This window comes from Pleurodeles waltl, chromosome 1_1 (assembly GCF_031143425.1).
Source record: "Pleurodeles waltl isolate 20211129_DDA chromosome 1_1, aPleWal1.hap1.20221129, whole genome shotgun sequence".
Lineage (NCBI taxonomy): Eukaryota > Metazoa > Chordata > Amphibia > Caudata > Salamandridae > Pleurodeles > Pleurodeles waltl.
In genome coordinates, this window is record NC_090436.1 from 289,023,733 (window position 1) to 289,045,184 (window position 21,452).

A 21,452-nucleotide genomic window follows, 5' to 3' on the forward strand; every position below is an offset into this window, starting at 1 on the left:
AGTACAAATATAGAAAGCACCACACATATTCTGCATGGGTGAACTTTCAGACCAGAAAATAATCAACAATCACCAGGCCCCTGAAGCACAACCCATGACAGGGAAGTGCACCACCACACACCAATACAACCATGCATTCAAACAGGAACATACACAATACAAGTTGCAAGTCTGAATCACCACTCTACTGAAAACAAAAATGTGTCATGGCATATAGCAAAAAACAAATATGCCCGTCTCACACTTTTTCTCACATTCGATTTCAGTTGACCAAAGTTATGGCATCCAGTCATGGGTTTTGACCCCATATGGAAACCGACTAACTGATGCTGAGAGGGCTTACAATGAAGCACACAGAAGAGCCAGAAATGTGGTGGAGAGGACATTTGGCATGCCTGAAATCCAGGTTCAGGTGCCTAGGTCTAACAAGAGGAAGCCTGTTATATGTCCCCCCCCCCTTTTGTGCAAATAAATACTAGCCTGTGCAATTTTGCACATTTGCGTTTGCACCAATGTCCCATGGGACGAACAGGTAGATGTCCCCAGTGAGGATGAGGAGGACAATGCTGCACAACAGGAGGATGGGGAACAACCAAACTCTACTGTTGGAGCACACAGAAGAGACCATATTGTGCAAAACCTTTTAAAATACAAATGTGTAAATAAATCACTTTAACTCTGATTTCTCATGGAGTACTTCTTTTCACCATCACATACCTATTTAACTCACCCACTTATCAAAGAGCATGACTGGACCACAGAAGATGTAAATAATTTAGGAACAAAGTCAGGAACAAAAAAAGTACAAACAATGCATTACTACATAAATGTGTGGCTGAAATGTAGGCATAGTCTGTAGCACTAACAAATTACATTGTCACACACATATCACACAAGTGTGCTGGCTTGACACATGCCTGCAGCGATTCAGGAAATGCACGTGAAGACTGCTGTACCTATGTCTGACCCAGGTAGGAAGAGAGTAGTATGGGCCTACAATGCTAGGTTTGTGCCTGCTATATACCCAAGCAATGTCTGAATGTCACTATCACAGGTGACAACTGAAAACCTACTCCTCAGTGGCACTCACATGTATGAGCAAGAGAGAGTGAAATACAGAGACTGAAACACCTACATGTCTAGGTCTGTCACACTCAATCCCGTTTGGAATGTGCATGTAAGTCAAACAATGTTTAAACAAGTCAGAAACCTTTTCCAATTTATACGTGTGATGAAGGACACAGATATGTTGAATGTCATATCTTCTCTACTCATAGCTGTCATGATAAATCACACAATCTAAATACATTCACAGTGAATGTGACAAAGGTTGTAGAATGCAATGAGCGTGAGTGCCCATCTCAAATAAATTATGTGGAACGACAGCTGAGACACTCCCTTAATTTACTTTGAGATCCAATATGTGGAGGTCACTCAGACACTACACAAGTGCTGTGGCTGGTGGTCAGTGATGTGTAGGGGTCAGTCATGTGATCTTGCAAAGCCAGGAAATGTGAGGGCAAATATTGCAGAGCCAGTAGAAGAAATTATATCCATCTACAAAGTTTACAAGTCTGACTTATTATGCTGCGCATGAATGAAGGGACAATGTTGATGACGAAGACGGATTCTAAGGGTAATCTGCAGAAAGTATGTCAGCAATGTGGAACAAAGCATACCTGTCAAAATATGTGTGAAAGAACACACATAGACTAATACTCACAGTACAACACAACAATGCTTCCATCTAACACCAGACACATATTCACATTGGCAACAACTAAAACTATGTGCTTGGTCATCAGAAACAAGTGTGACAGAAGCGAGTGACAAATGAAAGTATCTGTGCACTGGGTCTGCAAATATCACCCAGTTCCATAATCGATTAATGGCCTAACCAAGCATCATAGGGATAATGTCACCTATGTATGCCAAGTCATGTCAAACCCTAGCAAATGATAAGACATGCCCAACATAAACAAGCTGTAAGTCTTTAGTAATTAATAGGGCAAGCCTGCCATCAACAACCTCAAAATCAATAAAACATAGTTGGCCATGGGACCACAATTGAGCAGGTGTATGTCTGCGGGTGACTGTGCATTGCCATGCTGATGACTGATCTAGAGCCTAGAAAATTCACCCATAATAACAAATATTGACAAATTAGGTCCCCAGCTTCCAGTAATGATTCAGGAAGGGGGTCCCCGGATTCCCATGATAATTGAGTGGGGGTCCCTGGGTTCCATTAATGTTAAAGTGGGGGTCCACAGAAATCAAAAGGTTGGGAACCACTGATCTACATGTTTTCGTGCTGGAATAGAGAATTGCTATTTGTCATATCCCTAAACACATGGCTGTAGTAAATATTACTTATCACACATGATAAATATCTTTTCACACACAAAACTGTCACATACGTAACAACCATGACACACCAGCTTCAAGGATTAGCACGCATGGGGAACTATACCTTACACATGTTGCATTGCATCATGAAGTCTGGCCCTTAGAACATACCAGAGTGTGACATACACTTGCACTTACATTGTTATGGGTCACCTGATCATGACACAGCCTTACTCAACAGAACTCACACTGCCACACTATTGCTTACATTAGCGTAAAAAATAATGACGCTAATGTGGCGAATTAACACACATTCCTATGTTACCGGTACTCAGAGAATACGCATGCATACATATGTTGCCCTAACATACAAACAATAAAGGTGCATAGCACCTGTAATTTGTAATGTGATTATGGGTGCCCTGTCAGCCTTCCCTCTAAAATCCACCCATGGCCATCATGCGCCCAAAAAATGGTGCATACGGTAGTGTTTCAAACATGGCAAATACTAAAATTGACACCTTGCACCTGCGTGTCTAAACTGAAACATTATGCCTTGTCAACCTTCATACAAAATGTTACACATTGGCAATCATGCATCAAAAGAAAATGAGGCATATCAGAAAACATGACGCATATGCCCAGGACGTGATGTAACAGGACTTGCTTGCTGCATACATGGAAATGTGAACTTACTTTCACTTTTTCTTTACAGTATTGTAGTCTGTGCTTGGAGAGGTTGTGTGGTGCTTGTGCTGGTGAGAAGAGTGGTGGATTTGGAGGCTTTTGTGCGTTGTCTGTGTCTTGTTCATTTATTAATAATATTTGTGTTGTTTTTGTGTCTGTATTGTCAGGTGATTGTCTGAGGGATAGGTAAGTTTGTTGGGGTAGTTTGGGTTAGTTGGGGGGTGCCATAATCATTTTTTGGGGGTATTTAGTTTGCAGTGGAGGGATACTGCAGCATGTCAGGGAAGGGAAGGACAAGGTGGATGACTGGAAATGAGCTTGGAGGCTTCATCTGGTTGGTCTGCCACTACCTCCCTAACATGGTGGCCATGGGTGGCTGTGTGATAATGGGTTACTGGATTTGCCAAGGTGCTGTCTCATCTAACGCGCATCTTCTCAAACCACCAGTTGAAGCACCAGGGGCAGACCTCATCTCCGGTGAATGGGATCTCCTGGACCACCTGGTGATTCAGGTCGGGGGAACTGTTGGTAAGTACCCCTTAAACGTAGCTACATCCTTATTTGCATGAGTATGACAGTAGGACATAAGGATTACTTCAGCATGTCATGACAAAGGTGAGGCCAGCAATTTCTGTGTCTCAGCCAACCTGCATTCATAAGAGGTCAGCAATGCATCGGGTGCAGACAATTAACACATTCATCTCTTTGTACCTTGTGTAACGCATACGCAAATTTAATGGCAGAATACTAAACACACATGTGTAATGGTGCATGTTTTCCAGGCACAACTGTCCATGTCCATCATGGGGATGATGAATGTGAAAATTTGCAATGTAATGTTCAAGTCATGACAAACATGATGCTGGAGTATAGATAGTCATGTATGTGCGTGTTCCTTGAGTCATGAATGTGCAGAGTGACACAATGTGGGCCTAAATGTAAGAAGGGCTTAGTGGCTCATACTGCAACATTAGCATCATAAATAGAGGCAAGTATTGCTGCACCATATGTAAAAAGTTGAGCAATGCAAGCATTGTGACACTTTTAAACCCTGGCGCCAGATATTGCCTGCGCCAGCCATGATGTATGCAAGGGTATGTTCCGGCGGGAGGAGGCACACAAAAATCTAGCAGTACAATCTATTTGGTTCCACTGCACCTTTTTTGGAGTTAAATTGAATGTGTGCCTAGGACAGGTTGTTAAAAGTTGTTAAAATGAAACTCCCATTGTTTCCAATGTGCCTAAGTTCACTTAGCAGGTTTGGCACCTTCATGTATTGTGGAAAGCATGGAAAGTGCCACAATAATGTCATTGTTTACAATGCTAGTGTGCAGCGAACATGTGCCATGGTGCACCATATGTCACATACAGCACACATATGGTGGAGTTAGGTGATGGTAGTGGGCCGCATAAAAAGTGGAGCATCTGATTTGATGCTCCATTTTCACATAGATTTTCATTATTCTTAAGCTTCAGACAATTGACAGTGTCCTGTCCCCAAGAAATTGTTACTTAGGTATTTGAGGCATGTATGTATGGGTGAATCCCATATCTGTACGTGTATTTGTGGGCTAACATTGTTTGTCTATTTGACATGTAATAGATGCCAGATGGTCATTCCTACACCTACGTTAACTAGGTCAATCAGGTAAACAAGTGGAATGTGTGACAGTTGTCCATGCTTTTCTTTGTTCAACATTCACAAAGCTGTGTTTTCCTGTCATGTCTTGCAGGTGGACCTGCAGCCTATACCATAGGAGAGGTTACACGATTTGAAGACCCTGATGCAGCCAGTAAGTGTTACCTTGTAAGTCAAATGTGAAAAGTAAGAGTTGTGTGTGAGGTAGTTTGATGTGTGCAATGCCATGTTAAAATGGCATGTGTGTCAATTAAGACACCATAATCCATCCTTGAGTATTGGCAGTATATCTGATGTCATGTTGAGGATGTGGAATACAACAAAATGATGCACTTGTGAGTCTATGCTAAAGGAAAAATATGCACACAAACACAGTGATGTCAGTCAAGATATGTGGCAGGGGAGGTGGGTTTCAGAAATGTATGGATGTTGGCAACATATTTTTTACAGTACATGTTACTGCACTGTCTACCACACATAGCACAATGTAACTCTGGACATCGTACAATTAATGACCATGTGACGAGGTCTCAATGAGAAAGATGCCCTACCTGTGCTTCACTTCTCTTCAGAAATGAAGTGATGCAGCGGCCACGCTAGGAGCATTTTGAAAAGGCCAACAGTTTGTTGAGTCCACTTTGAGATTTCAGCTCTTGTTCTGAAGAGTGTGGTACATGTCTACGGATTGAATCAAACATGTGTGCAAAGGGACCTATATGATCTACCCATCATGAGGAGTGTGAGCGAGGATGGTCACATCAAGTGTGTATGAGATGTGCATGGTGAGTTTACTTAGGAGATGTAACAGAATTGTGCACTGACTCCAGTAACGAAGCGTGCATTTCAGAAAAGGACAGAGAGATACCGGCACATCTGTGAGGATCAGCAAGGGTACCACAGGATGGCTAGGCACTAAAAAAACTTGTAAAAGCAGTGCGGTCTAGCAGGCATTTCCTCTACATGTGCAAGTTTTGTTTCAGATGATGTACAATGTATAGTACATTGACCCCATGAGAGATTCATTGAATGTCCAGTCAGAGTCCAAGAGGGAGGGACATGTCATGAGACATGTGTGGGAGAGGTGTGCATCAGTAAGGAGGTGTCAACATTTACAATAGTTAGTGTCAGACTTGGCATCCTTGGCGTGGTCTCCCCTAACTTTTTGACTCTGTTTCCCAGGTTGTTGATGTGTGCTGGACTTTGTTTTTTCTGTTTTTGTTACTCTAGGCACTTTAGCATTGCTATCCAGTGCTAAAGCGCAAGTGCTCCTATCTAAAATGTATGTGTAATTGGATTTCCATGAGTGGCATATTTGATTTACTGGTAAGTCCCTAGTACAGTGCACTAGAGGTGCCCAGGGCCTATAAATCAAATGCTACTAGTGGGCCTACATAACTGGTTTTGCCGCTCACATTAGTAGCCCTGTAAATATTGCCAAGACCTGCCACACCAGTGTCTGTGTGTGGTTTTAAACTGCCAATTCGCCTTGGCAAGGGTACCCACTTGCCAGGCCTAAACCTTCTCTTTTCTTACATGTAAAACACTCCTAAGATTGGCCCTAGGTAGCCCCATGGGCAGGGTGCAGTGTATGTTTAAGGTAGGACATATACTAATGTGTTTTATATGTCCTGACAGTAAAATACTGCCACATTCGGTTTTAACTTTGCAAGGCCTATCTCTCTCATAGGTTAACATGGGGGCTACCTTTAAATATTATTAAAGTGTAGATTCCCTTTGGGAGCAAATAAACATGTGGAGTTTGGGGTCTCTGAACTCACAATTTAGAAATACATCTTTTTAGTGAATTTGGTTTTGAGATTGTGTGTTTGAAAATGCCACTTTTAGAAAGTAGGCATTTTCCTGCTTAAACCATTCTGTGACTCTGTCTGTTTGTGGATTCCCTGTCTGGGTCAGTTTGACAGTTGAGCTGTTTGCACCTTTCTCTAGACAGTGACACAAAGGGAGCTGGGGTGTAGCCTGCATATCCTGATGAGCCATCTGTGCTAGGAGGGTGGGGAGGAGTGGTCACTTACACCTGAAAGGGCTGTGCCTGCCCTCGAACAATGCAGTCTCCAACCCCCTGGTGTGTGTCTGGGGCCTGACCTGGGCAAGGCAGGATCTCACAAACAAGAGAGACTTGCTTTCCTATGAAGTAGGCCTACTTCAAAGGCCAAAATGGGTATAAGAAGAGCACCCAAACCCCTGAAAATTAGATCACTCCTGGAAATCAAGAGGAACCTCTGCCAGAAGAGCTGAAGAGCTGAGGAGAAGTGCTGCCCTGCCCGTGACTGTACTTTGTGGAGCTATACTGCAGTTGCTGCATCTGCCTGTGAAAGGGGACAAAGACTCGACTTTGTTCTGTATTCCTGCTTGTGAAGAAATCTCCAAGGGCTTGACCTGAGCTTGCCTCCTGTGGTTGAAGTCTCTGCCCTGCCAAATGGTGCCCTATCCAGTTCCTGGGGCCTTGAAAGGTAAAGCTGGCAGACCAAGACTGAAAATCCACGCACAGACCGCTGTGCGAGGACATTTTCAACGCACTTTTTAGGGACGCAACTGAGAAACAACGCGGCGCCAGCTTTGCGGCTGGAATCTACGCTCCATCTGCATTGCGGTAGGAAGATCGACGCACGCGGCTAGAGAAACGATCCGCAATACCAGCTGACAGGGGCTGTCAACGTTGAAACCCCACATAACATGGTTTTATGATACCGTGCAACCGGATTTTCGACGCAAACCTCGCTTGGCATGGAAAAACAATGCAAAGCCTGCCCAGACCCTAGGTGCCTGTCCAGATCGACGCATCGCCCTGCTGCGGAGAGGAAAGATGACACACACCGACCCTACCAGAGGAGGAACGACATACGTTCTCGCTTGCGAGTGAGAAATCGCCTCTGCCTGTGTTATTTTGATGCAACCTAGGTACTTTTTCAGGTAACAGTGTCAGCACTGTTTTATAAGGATTTAAGACTCTTTTTGCTCTTTAATTCATAACTTGACTTGTATATGGTTGATTTTTGTCATTTTGGTCTTGTTTTGTTTAGATACATATTACCTATTTTTCTAAACCTTTGTTGTGTCATTTTGTAGTGTTATCACTGTTACTGTGTGTTGGTACAAATACTTTACACCTAGACTCTGAAGTTAAGCCTTTCTGCTTGTGCCAAGCTACCAAGGGGGTGAGCGGGGGTTAACCGAGGGTGATTCTCCTTTACCCTGACTTGAGTGAGGGTCCTTGCTTAGACAGGGGGTAACTTGACTGCCAACCAAAGACCCATTTCTTACAGTTAGGAATTGAGACTATGACAATCCATGCATGATAAGCCAACAGTGGTGGAGTGAAAAGGGCATGTTGCCAGATGTTACTACACTGACATGATCGTAAGCACAGAACTAAAGGGATACTGTCCATGTAGCACAAACTGTAGCTAGGGGGTAGTTTTTCTGGTGAATGATGTTCCTTCCATATCTTCATCCTCTGCCTCCTGTACCATGGATGGTGCTGGTGTTGAAGTTGAGGGGGACACAAACACATCAGGGGATAGAGACATGGAATCAAAGGTCCCAGCAGCTGCCATTTGTGGGAAAGCAAAAGGCATCACTGCAGCAAGGAGGAACTGCTGGTTTCGCAACACAGCAGCTACATCAGAGTGGTAGGCAGCCATGTTTTCAAGGAGGGAGGCCAGATTCCGCTGCATGGACTCCAGGACATTTTGGATAGGCCCCAGTCTGTGGTCAGTCATGTTGCTGCCACTTTGGGAGGGAAATTGTTCTAGCCTTTGCCTCAGGACAGCAGCTGTGTTGACCAGGGACTACTGGATTTCAAGTAGCGTAGAGTGGGTGCCTCTGATGGCAGATGGGTTGTCCTTATTCGGACTGAGGCATCTCTGCACTCCCTTTAGGCTGCCCGCCATGGTCTCCATCTCCAGCCGCAGCTGTTGTGCCAGCTCCTGCTGGACTCTTACCTCTGTCTTCTGAAAGTTAATGTCTGCATCCTCAGAGTCCAGGGCTGTGGCTGTACTGGTTGGTGCTGTGTGTTGGTTGTTAGGTGGTTTATGTGGAGAATCAATAATGCTGTGCTTCCTCCCTGTGACTGGAGATGGTGTCTGGACCCAGGGCATCCTAGAGAGTGTCAGCATTGATGCTCGGCAGCTGGTTATCCAAATCATCAGAGAAATCCAGGACAGGCAGCCCCGCAGGAGGTAAGGCATCATCCTCTGCAATGGGATAGTAAAATGTAAATCTTGGACTGCAATGGCTGTTGAAATGAGTCATCATTTATTTTCTACTGGTGGCTTAGTGACATGGTACTGTGATGATGATGCACAGTGCAGTAAGCTGAGCTGTTGCTCTGCATCTTTCATTATAAATGGGTAAATATGTGCCACAGTACCCAGACACAGACATCGTAGTGCTCGACCAATGCATATTTTTTAAACCTGACACTCAAGTGGTGGAAAGTAGTAGCTCATACGTACCATGCCCAGGTAAGGTACCTTGCATACCTTATCCTGGCATAGTTCTCATATGTCCCTCTCACCCCTGACACTGTGAAGTTTGCATTCCATGTGTATAGTTGGGATCTTCCCATGCAACACATGTGTGACCCACCCAGCTTCTGTTGCCTTCAAAAATAAACTGTTCTTGCTTTGGTCAAGGGTAGTCCAAGAACTCAAGAGTGGTGTGGGAGTGACAAGTGGATGTGTGACAAGTTTGTATTTCAAAGAATGTAGTTGTTTATTCAATCAATCAGAGTATTTGTAAAGCGCACTACTCACCAGTGAGGGTCTCAAGGCACTGAAGGGAGGGGGGGTTGCTACTGCTCAAACAGCCATGTCTTGAGATGTCTCCTGAAGGTAGGGAGGTCCTGTGTCTGACAGAGGTGGGTGGGAAGAGTGTTCCACGTCTTGGCGGCGAGGTGGGCGAACAATCTGCCACCATCTGTGGATGCGTGGGACACTGGCGAGGGCAAGGTGTCAGGTCGGGGTGTAGAAAGAGAGCGGCCTGTTGAGGTATTCCGGTCGGGTGTTGCGCAGTGCCTTGTGAGCGTGGGTGAGGAGTTTGAACGTGATTCTCTTGTTGACAGGGAGCCAGTGTAGGTCTATCAGGTGGGCTGTGATATGGCAGTGGTGGGGGCTGTCCAGGATGAGGTGTGCAGAGACATTCTGTGTGCTTTGCAGTCTTTTCTGGAGCTTGGCTATGTTTCCTGCGTAGAGGGCATTGCCCTAGTCCAATTTGCTGCTTACAGGGGCTTGGGTGACCATCCTTCTGGTTTCAGTGGGGATCCATTTGTAGATCTTCCGAAGAATGCGTAGGGTGTTGAAGCAGGAGGAAGAGATGGCTTTGACCTGCTGGGTCATTGATAGTGATGAGTGTGGGATAAATCCCAGGCTGCGTGCGTGGTCGGTGGGTGTCGGTGCAGGTCCCAGTGTGGCAGGCCACCAGGGGTCATCCCATGCGGAGGGGGTGGAGCTGAAGATGAGGACCTCAGTCTTGTCAGAATTTAGTTTCAGGCAGCTGTTCTTCATCCATTCAGTGTTGGCCTTCATTCCTTTGTGGAGGTTGGTCTTGGCGATGTCCTTGGCGAAAGAGAGGATCAGCTGGGTATCATCGGCATATGAGATGATGTTGAGGTTGTAAGATTGGGTGATGTTAGTGAGGGGAGCCATGTGGACGTTAAAGAGGGTCGGGCTGAGGGACGATCCCTGGGGTACGCAGCAGATGATTTTGGTGGCTTCAGTCTGGAATGGAGGGAGGCGGACTCTCTGAGTTCTGCCGGTAAGGAAAGAGGTGATCCAGTCCAGGGCTCTGTCGCAGATTCCTGCATCATTGAGGTGTGTGCATAGGGTGTGGTGGCAGATGGTGTTGAACACGGCTGAGAGGTCCAGGAGGATGAGGGCCATGGCTTTCCCGTTGTCATGTATGGTCCTGATATTGTCGGTGGCGGCGATGAGGGCGGTTTCGAAGCTGCGGTTGCTGCGGAATCCGGATTGGGATGGGTCCAGAGTGTTGTTCTCCTCGAGGAAATGGGTCAGTTGTTTTCTGACAATTTTCTAGATGACTTTTGCCAGGAAGGAGAGCAGGGAGATGGGCGGGACGTTCTTGAGGTCTTTTGGGTCCGCCTTGGGTTTCTTGAGGAGGGCGTTGATCTTGCCATGTTTCCAGCTCTCTGGGAAGGTTGCAGTCTTGAAGGAACGGTTGATTCATTGTGTGTTGCATTGTGCATCACACATAGGGCACATTTTTATGTATATGGTACATTGATTCTAAGCCACCATTGCCATTGCAGGCCCCTTGCCCCAGCCAATGACACCATGGAAGCACCTTATTTACTTTAATGGTCACCAAGGTGGGCATTTCCACAGTAGCCTCATGAGTTTTGGCACTATTGTGGTGCTTTGCTTCATTGGCACCATAATTGATGGCCGAAGTGCAGCAAAGCACAGGGAGGTCAATTGCTTACAATGCTTGTGTCACTTTACCATCTACCTTTGGCAGGCCTCACAGATAAGGTTAACAGATGGCACAGTGGAATCTTTATGGATTGTTTGCCCCATTTGTTCTTCCCTCCCTGCAAAATAATTTTCCCTTGCATACATCATATCTGGCACAAGCATATTGTGGTGCAAGGATGTACAAAGTGGATCTATGCATACATTGTGTAACTTTGTTAATATAGCACAAGGCCTTGAGTCCACATTGGCATCAATGGGTCTGATGATAATGTTGCAGTAAGGGCTTGTAAATATGGGCCCCTAGTGAGACCTCTTGTAGCTGGTGTTGTACACGACACCAACCACCCCCACTACACAGGCAACTTTGCTATATGGTGACATGGAAGCTACTTGTACAGCAGTACAGATGATAATCACAGACATGCTCCATATGTTGTGAATGATCACTTTTGTGACCATTCCCAATGGTGCATGGATGAGTATCACAGTTCTTGCTGGCCCACCCTGTGCACCAAGCGTAGTACATGTTGCCCAATAAGTGTTACACATCACCAGGTTGTTCATTAGCAACAGGGAAGGTATTGATGTGAGGGTTGATAAATGGTCTGTGCATAGGGGGGAAGGTGTGAGTGCCTTAGAAGTGTTTGGCCATTCTTGTGTCCCCATGCAAGCCTCTTGCATGCATTCAGTGTGTCCTATGTGCCTCTCCCTTCTGCCATTTGTTAGTTTCCAGATTGACCCCCACTGCAACTTACCCTGCATTTGTGGTAGGTCTTGGAAGTCTCCACTGTCCTGTCCTGAGACTCTGGTCACCAGATCCTCTGGGATAACCGCAGCCACCATCTGCTCCAGCTCATCCAGGTCCTCCTGGGGTACGGGACTTCCAACTCCAGTCTGCAGTGCTGCCTTTCTGTTCCTTGATAATTTCTCTTTAGTTCTATGCTTGCAATCATGCCAGTGCTTCCTACAATCGGTGACAGCCCTCTTTTGACTTTATTGACTATGGATTGTCATATCGCCTCTTTCCTACCTATCAGCGATTTTGAGGTGACAAAGAGCCGGTGTTGGTGCTCTATCACCTCTCTAAGATGGCATTCTCCTCCTCACTGAAGCAAAACTTCCTCTTCCTTTTCACCTTCTCCTGTGATGTTGTTTGTCTATCCTGGCTTGTACATGGCTGATTGGGGTCTGTCTGGGGTCTCTCCTGTCCTGCATTCTCCATCTTGGGTCATTGTGGCCTTTTTTTGCATTCTCGCTGGCTTTTTTTGTTTGCTTTCGACGCAAAATTGGCGCATATATGATTAGTGTCAGAAAACGTGCCGCTAATCAGCATTAGCATAATTTTTCTTTACGAACTTGTCGTAATGGTCAGCGTCATTTTTTTTACACTAACCTTTCCTTAGTGCCAAGGTGTGCTGTTTTTTAAAATATGGTGCACGGATGGTGCTAAGGAATGTCGTTATGCAGCTTTAATTTTTTAGATGCACATCCGCGCTAGCGAATTTGTGTGTCCCTTGTATTTAATTTGGGCCTAAGTGTTTTACACACTTCTTTCATTGGGCTTTTTTTTTTGCATACTGAATATCCTCAAATATTCGAGGCTTTCAAAGATATTGTGCATGATGAATATAAAACATTCTAAGCTCATAGATTGACCCTAAAACACCCCTATATCACGCTCCTAGGGTCAGGGTACCTCCTCCCTGCCCTAAGCCTTTATACCACTTATCATTTCTATTTACAGCCCGGGGACCCTCTCCGATAACAATGGTGGCTGCAACTTTCTAGTCAGGTTGTGGCCAGCCAATTACAGCGCTTTTATTTGTGTGAGCATTCGCATAAATTTGTGAATATTCACGCTTTATTTACAGCCAGAGATATACAAATTTATTTCCCCTTTAATTTGTTCAGAACTAATGGATGGATTTACACCAAAAAAGCGAAAGAACAATCAGCATACCGAAAGCTAGCTTTCTGCCAAATTTGATGTAATTCTGTCTAGCGGTTTGGGCTGTAGTTGTGTCTAAATGTCCATTGGGAAGGAGGGACAGGCAGACAGCAGGCATGCACACAATGGGGTTGAGAGCCCAGAGAAAGCAATGTTATTATATTTGACTAGGGGAGGTGGATGCCCCTGAGGGTTGGTCCATGTGGCACCCCATTATGTTTGTAATAAACTTCAGGCCCAGGGAGGAGGTGGTCCCAGGGGCTTTAATAAGTCTCCATGACCAAGGCTGGGGGGTTAGGGTATTCCAACCCTGCCCCCTTTTCTGAAGCCTAGTCTCAAAATGGCTGCCAACACTTCCTGGTTAAACTGTTGGAATCCAATCAGATATCAGTGGGGGACAGTTTTGATCTGCAGAAGATCCGCGTCGCTAGATATATATTGTTTAACCTTTAATAACTCCAAAACTACTGAACAGATGTACACCACATAACAAATTGCACACTCTGCACACCAAGATCTAGCTTCCTGCCAAATGTGGTGTAATTTAGTCAGCGGTTCGGGCTGTAGTCGTGTCTAAATACCTTATTGAAATTACTATGGAAAACACACTTTTTGACTCCCCCACACACATTTTCTCGGCTCCTGCTTGATAGATCACCCTAAAACTTACCATGCACAATAAGACACTTTTTTGGAAAATTTCATTAAGATTCGTCAAAACCTTTTCTATGGAAATATACTGACCTGTAAAGAAACTTACATTTTCATTTTAAAGGCATGCATGGTAAATGCATAGTCGTGGTAAAGACATGCATGGTAATGGTAGGCATGGTTCCATTGTACAAAAGTATACATTTAAAAACACACCATTTGTCTAGCAAAGCAGTACCTTGCATCCAATCTGACACTGCTGAAGAGTACCTTGGTGTGTTTGACACTTTCTTCAAAGCAGTTTGTCAGGGTTTGAGTGGCCAGTGGCATTTGGTTAGGGGGAACTTGACAGTGGCTCAGTCTGTGGTGTCTCCACAAGTGCACTATCTTCTCTCCAGTAGTTTGCAGCTGTGTTTCACTGTCCTGAGTTCTGGCATGTACCAGCTGGCTTGTTTGGTGGCTCTGCTGGTCCTAGCATGTTTGCTGGGGGCAACTTGGTCGACACTGTTGGAGATCCAGGTGGTGAGGTTTTGGACTGCTTGTTCCAGGTTGAATGGGGGGTCGTGCTGGGTGTTGTTGAGGGCGTCCATCCATTGGGTCTGTGTTACTTTGTTCCAGCTGCAAAAGGGAGCATTGAGCATCTGGTGGCACTGCATGATGATCGGGCTGTGAAGTGGACGATGGAGTGGTAAGTCCAGGTGCGCTCTGTGACATGGTTGTATATGACTCTGTGCTGGCCGTGAAAATCGGTTACAGTGTGTATACTGCTCTATGTGTGGGGTCAGTGACCAGCTGAGTCAGGCCAGTATTGTTTATGTGTTCCAGGAGGTTGGTGTTGTTAGTGTCCATGGGATCATCCAGGTGGAAGTTGAGGTCTCCAAGGAAGATGTAGTGCTTTGACTTCATGGCTAGTCGGGTGGTGAAGTCAGTGATGGCTTCACAGAACTTGTGTGTAGTCTTGGGGGTTTATAGGTGAGGGTGCCTCTGATAGTCGTTCTGTTGTTGATCTGGAATTGGATATGGAGGTTTTCTATGGTCAGTGTGATGTCATTCTCAGTGGTGGTATATCAGATTGTTTCTATGTGGATGATGGCAATGCCTCTACTGTGTTTGCTGGTACAGTTTTGGGGTGTGATCTTATCACCATGCAGCATTGTGGTGGCAATGTTGGGGGCAGAGGAGGAGTTGAGCCCTGTTTCTGTGAAGACAATAGTGCCAGAGGCGAGGGTGGTGATGGTGTCCCACACTTTGGTAGCATGTTTGCTGAGAGACTGGGCATTGAGCAGGAGCCATCGTAGAGGTTCCAGTGGGGTTGCGGTTGGTGAAGTGGGAGTGGCACAGGTATCTGTGAAGGTGAGAAGTCATAAGTTGCAGGTGAAGAGACAGCACTGGCAAGTGAACAGCCTTGCCGTTAAGCAAGGAGAAGCAAGGATCCAGTTGTGGCGGCATCTAGGGTCCACGGCAGAGTACCTGTGGGTGGTCTGAAGGCCAGGGTTCCTGGTGCTGGGCTTGGTCCAGGTATAGACGGGTGCAGACAGGCTTGACTTTGGTGCACCTTCAGCACATGTCAACTGACCTTTTAACCTACACCAATATTATTCTAAAGTTATTTGCTTCCACAAATAAAATACATACATGTTTCCATGGTATTTATTTGTAACTCTTTACATTGCAATACAACATTTTTGTAAATCCAGACCTTTTGGCATTGGCAATGCTTGCTTTTACTGTTGAGTTCCACAATATTACCACGAGCATTGCCTGCAGCATACACAAATGAGTGTTTTTATTGTTCTCCTCCTAGAGGATTTAAGTGTCTTTGAGGCTTAGAGTCGTACAGTCGTTCTACAGTTTAATCACTCCTCCTCAAATTTCATAGTAATTAGAAAGCTAAGTTATGTATTGAATACTCTAGGAATAAAGCATTTATGACATTTACTGGCTTAGTGACAGATGGGTTTTTGGCATTGTGACTGTGGACATTCCATGTTAAACAAGCACAAATGAAGCAAGTCGAGATGCATTTTTTGTTGTCATTTTAGTTGCTAGCTGCTAAAAGGGTCTAAGGTACACTCTCAACCATGTGGATTTCACTACAGGTTTTCTATTAAGCAATAGCAGGAATAAAGATGGTAAAACAAAATGTTCTTTGCATAATTTAGGAAGAGAAAGAGCCCTACTGGAATTACAGCCTAAAATATAATCATCAGTGGCGCTACAACACGTGCATCTCTGAAGAAAGAAAACTCATTCCCCTTGATGGAGTTCATTACTTTTTCTTAGCTTCACTTTGGCCCATATGTGTAAACTCTGTGACTTCCCTTCAGGAAATCGCAATTTAGCATTTTCCTAAATTGCGATTTCGTAATAGCAAATGCGACTCCATAGGAATCGCTATTAGGGAATCACAATTTACATACATTATGTTTTGCGATTCCCAAATAGCGATTTCTATGGATTTGCTATTTGGGAATTGTGAAATCAGAAATTCGTACATATGGGGTCCCATCTCCTAAGTGCATATACTCCCAATTGTGACAATAAAAATGTCATCTGGTCCATGCTGGGGTATCTGTAGCGCAGACAGAAAATCCTTTCTTCTGGGCAGGTGAATTTAATTGCATATTATAGGATGGTGCACTGGATAGGTCACCACCATCGTCCAAAACCAAGACATATATACTGAGCACCTTGACGGAAGTGATGGCACAACTGGGTTATGTGAATGCGTGGAGAGCCTTCCACCCACCGAGCCATGAATGCACCTTTCATTTGTCCATCCACAACATGTATAGAAAGCTGGGCTGGCCTTTAGTTCCCAGCTCAGCGAGAGGGCATCTGAGAAAGGTGGAGAATTTTGGCAGGTATCTATTGGACCACTCACTGACTCTGATGAAGTACACCTGTTCTCTAGAGCCCCTCTCATATTCGTTTAAAACAGCTTACATCTGAGGCTCTAAAGGAACCCCGTTTTTTTCACTGACATATGCACTGCATTGGAACAATATTTGGAGATGAATTTGGAGGTGTTGTGGGTACACTAGCACATCCAAGAGCATGATTACAGTAAGGTGCTATTGCTTGCAACATTCAGACTTATTTGGATATATTCATTATATCCTTGAAGATCAAGTTTGCAATAACCAATGCTTGTTAAATGTCTCATTTATTATAACCAATGCTTGTTGATTATACACATTCTATTCCACCTGCTAAACTTGTGGCAACTGTAACTGCCAAAACATGTGCTCTTCACAATGTGATTTGTATTGAACATGTGTCACAATTAGGAGGATAATTGTTAATTCCTTAACCACCAATCAACTGTCAAAAAGCACATGTGCACATTTGCTTACTTAAGGATGGTTGTGAGTCTTAAGCCTTGCTTGGCTTTGTACCTATTGCTCTGCTCACCTGTTTCCAGTCAAGTCAAGCTCCTTGTCCTCCAGCCTGCCTCCAGTCGAGTTCCAGTGTTCCTTGTTCTCCAACCAGCTTTCAGTAAAGTTTCAGCATGTCTCATCCTCTGGACAGCCTTCAGTCGAGTTGTGGTGATCCTCACCCTCCGATCGGCTTCCTGCAGAGTTCCAGCTCTCCTCTTCTGTCTTCTGCCTACAATCCCGTATTTTCTGTAAAAGAGAGAAAATAATAAAAATGGAAAAAAAACTGTTTGGGTTCTTCTGAAATTTTCAAGCACGTAACTTCATTTCATGGTGAAGAAAGATTAATCACTTATATGAAACAAAATAAAGGTCTATCTTTTACATAATTTATGACAATAAGAACTAGCGGGATTTATCGTTTGGGTGTTCAAGGTACCACTAAACAGACATTAAGGAAAGACTTGTCCCCTATGAATTAGGAGTTCAGAGATAGAGCAAGTTTATCAAAACTATTATTGGCAAGAGATTACGCCAGAGCACAAAGAAGCCCTTTAGTCAAGTTGATTGTTTTTGATTTTGAACATTGCTTCAGAAACTCTGAAAGTATTGTGAAAAAGAGGAAGAGACTTGTTCAGCTTTATAGAAACATATGCACAATGTGTGAACAATAACTGACATTTTGCAATAGTGTAGGCAAATTCAATGTATTAATGACATTTTTCGCAGCCCACAATCCTAAAAACCGAGAAACCAGTATTTTGAGAAATCAGAAGTCCAGACACCCAACATGACACACAGTCCAGGGTCCAGCAGTGAGGTTCTGCAATCTACAAAGTAGAAGCTGGTATTTTCTCTTTTTCTCTTCCCAAACTCCCCTTCCCCTTGAGGACTTGCAAGAGGGCAGTGTACTCTTCATCACAGTCACATTAATCCTCACTGGGATTGAGGAATTGTCATTGACCCATCGGAACACCTGGAATTCAGGTGAGTGGCTCACACAGAACAGAAAGGCAAGCAACAACATTACAGTTCCCTTGGAGCGAAGTCATGATGGATCAAGAGTCTATAACTGATTCAGATCATTGAACCTCCTACTGAGCAGTTGGCAGTTCTCGTACAAAATTTACAGGAACATATCCTGAAATAATGAATGAGATTTGAGAGCTAAGTGAGACTCTAACATGCTCCACATCCTTCACGCAATGGAGGGATCCCTCAGGTCCACGGCCCATTGTTAATCCCCCAATATTTGGTACTCAACCCTCCACTTTCACTCCTGCTAATCCATCTGACCAGAATCTACATGTAACAGTGACCACTCTAACATCTGTGCCGTTGGCCAACCATGAAAAATTAACTGGGGATAGTTCTCGCTTTGCTGCTTTCATGAGCCAATGTCAATTACATTTTTTGTGTAAACCTCAAATATCTGATGCTGCTTAAGTAGGTTTTGTAGTTTCCTATTTTGAGGGGTGTTGCCACCAATTGGTCTATTCCAATTACTGAAAAAAATGATCTCATCCTATATAAATTTGGCGCCTTTAAGCCATCCCTAACGCAATTGTTTGTGACACATGTTATTATCCAGTCTTGTGAAAATAAATCATTAAATTTACGACAAGGGTCCAAGGACCTCCTCACTTACATTACTACTTTGAACCAGTTAATTACTGAGACAAGATAGCTGAAAGAAAAACATACCTCACTTTTTTACAGAGGCCTGAGGAATGATTTAGAAAATAGTTCATTCCATGTCACTGAATTACAAGAGGATTGTGCTGAACTCATTGATTTCATAGTGAGACTAGGGCCCATATTTATACTTGTTGACGCAAAACTGCTCCAACGCAGTTTTGCGTAAAAAAAATTAGCGCCGGCTAACGCCATTCTGAAGCACCATGCGGGCGCCGTATTTATAGAATGACGTTAGCCGGCGTTAGCCGCCGGCGCTGTCTGGTGTGCGTTAAAAAAAAACACGTACACCAGGCAGCGCCGGCGTGGGGGGAAAATGGCGTATGGGCGTCCACAAATGGTGCAAGTCAGGCTGAGGCAAAAAAATCGCCTCAACCCGATTTGCGCCATTTTTCTTTCACTCCCAACCCCCATTGAAATGACTCCTGTCTTAGCAAAGACAGGAGTCATGCCCCCTTGCCCAATGGCCATGCCCAGGGGACTTATGTCCCCTGGGCATGGTCATTGGGCATAGTGGCATGTAGGGGGGCACAAATCAGGCCCCCCTATGCCACAAAAAAAATAAAAAAAAAATACTTACCTGAACTTACCTTAATGTCCCTGGGGTGGGTCCCTCCATCCTTGGGTGTCCTCCTGGGGGGGTGGGCAAGGGTGGCAGGGGGTGTCCCTGGGGGTAGGGGAGGGCACCTCTGGGCTCATTCTGAGCCCACAGGTTCCTTAACGCCTGCCCTGACCCAGGCGTTAAAATCCGGCGCTAAAGCGGGTTTTTTAGACCCGCCCACTCCCGGGCGTGATTTTTGCCCGGGAGTATAAATCCCACGCACATGCCTCGGAGTCGATTTTTTAGACGGGAATGCCTACCTTGCATATAATTAACGCAAAGTAGGTGTCCACGCTAAAAAATTACGCTAACTCCATGGACTTTGGCGCTAGACGCGTCTAACGCCAAAGTATAAATATGGAGTTAGTTTTGCGTCGAAATTGCGTCGAAAAAAACTACGCAATTTCGGCGCAAACGGAGTATAAATATGCCCCTAGATCTTCAGTTAGGAGAAATGAAATTTGAATGTCCTCGGAGTGAACTCAGGCTAGTTGTTTTAAAAACAGATGAAAAAGAAATTGAAGGAAAAGCACAGGGCCCAGATCCGATTCAAAGTGGGTGAATTAGAGGTCCTTTATCTATTGAAGAGAAGGAACAGTGCCATAAGTTTGGTCACTTCACACACACTGCACAGTTAAACCTCAAAGAAATAAATCTGTCGCTAGTTTGAGTATTCCTAACTTGCATCAGGAAATCAATTGCTTTCGGAGAGAACTGAGATCGCCTCTCCAACCCTCCTTCTATCCCCTCAAAATAGACAATTATGATATTGGCGGTAAGTCCCACTTACCGCCATGCCGACCGCCGGCAACATACCGGTGCTGCAGCAAATTACCGCTACCCACATTATGACACACACATACCAATCCGTCACTATACCAACGCACACACCAGCCCACCAGCCCAAAGGTCAGTGATAAATTGGCGGTACCAAAACCCACACCGTTACGCCAAAAGAACTACGCCCACAGCATTATGACCTACGAATCACCGAGGCGGACATTCAATGGTGCTCCACCATTGACGGTACTTAAAGCAGCGCTCAGAATATACACACACAAACAAAACAACACCACATTGGACAATTCAAACTACACACACCTGACACACATACACACACCACACCCACACACCCACAACCTCCTCCCCACAACTAACAACATGGGAGGAGCAAGTCTTGGCAATCATGCATCCTGAGGGCCTGGCAGGAGTAGCAGGAGGACTGGACTCTGGTAAGTCACCTCTCTATTACTATCATCCCCCTACCTGCATGCCATCACATACCCCCACACCTGCCCTCACCCCCATCTCCCTACCACCTCACATACACACCACCATCACAACCCACTCATCCCAATGCCAAGCCCTGCACGTAACACCAATGCACGGACCCCCATCACAAACCTGCATGGACACACATCACTAAAGCATGCACACTAGAGACAATCACCTAGCCCACCAAATCACTACTCACACAAGGCTAAGCTGCCAGGGCAATAATAACAATAAAGGGCAACACACCGATGGACAAGACGGCACACACAGAAACAATAACACTGCATTTACATCCCCACAGGTCCCCCATCCAACGTCAAGGGAGAGGAGGTGCCAGCAACATCCAATCCCCCTCCAAGAAGAGGCCCACAGTGATGACAGCAGCTCTGGACGCCTGGATCTGGATGATCAACCTGGCCCATCAGGGACCTCCTGACAGTCGGTAACCCAGGCACAGTCCCATCCACCACAGAGCCTCCCCCTCAGGAAACACCACCACAGCACCCACCCAGCGGGCCCATACCAGTGTCCCCAGGACACGTCAATCAGCAGTGTATCCACCACTACAGGGACCCCAAGCCATCCCACAAACACAGGATGATCAGGGACAGAGGGTCAGTGGCAGTGGGCACACAGTTCAGGGGACAGAGGCACAGGACAACTGGGAAGTTGGGAGGACTGCTGTGCGACAGGGGGAGGACGGGCCCTGGAAACCGACTATCCAGAAGGCATTCCCCAAAAACCTGGGAGCATACCACCATTCCCAGGTGACGATGGGCCA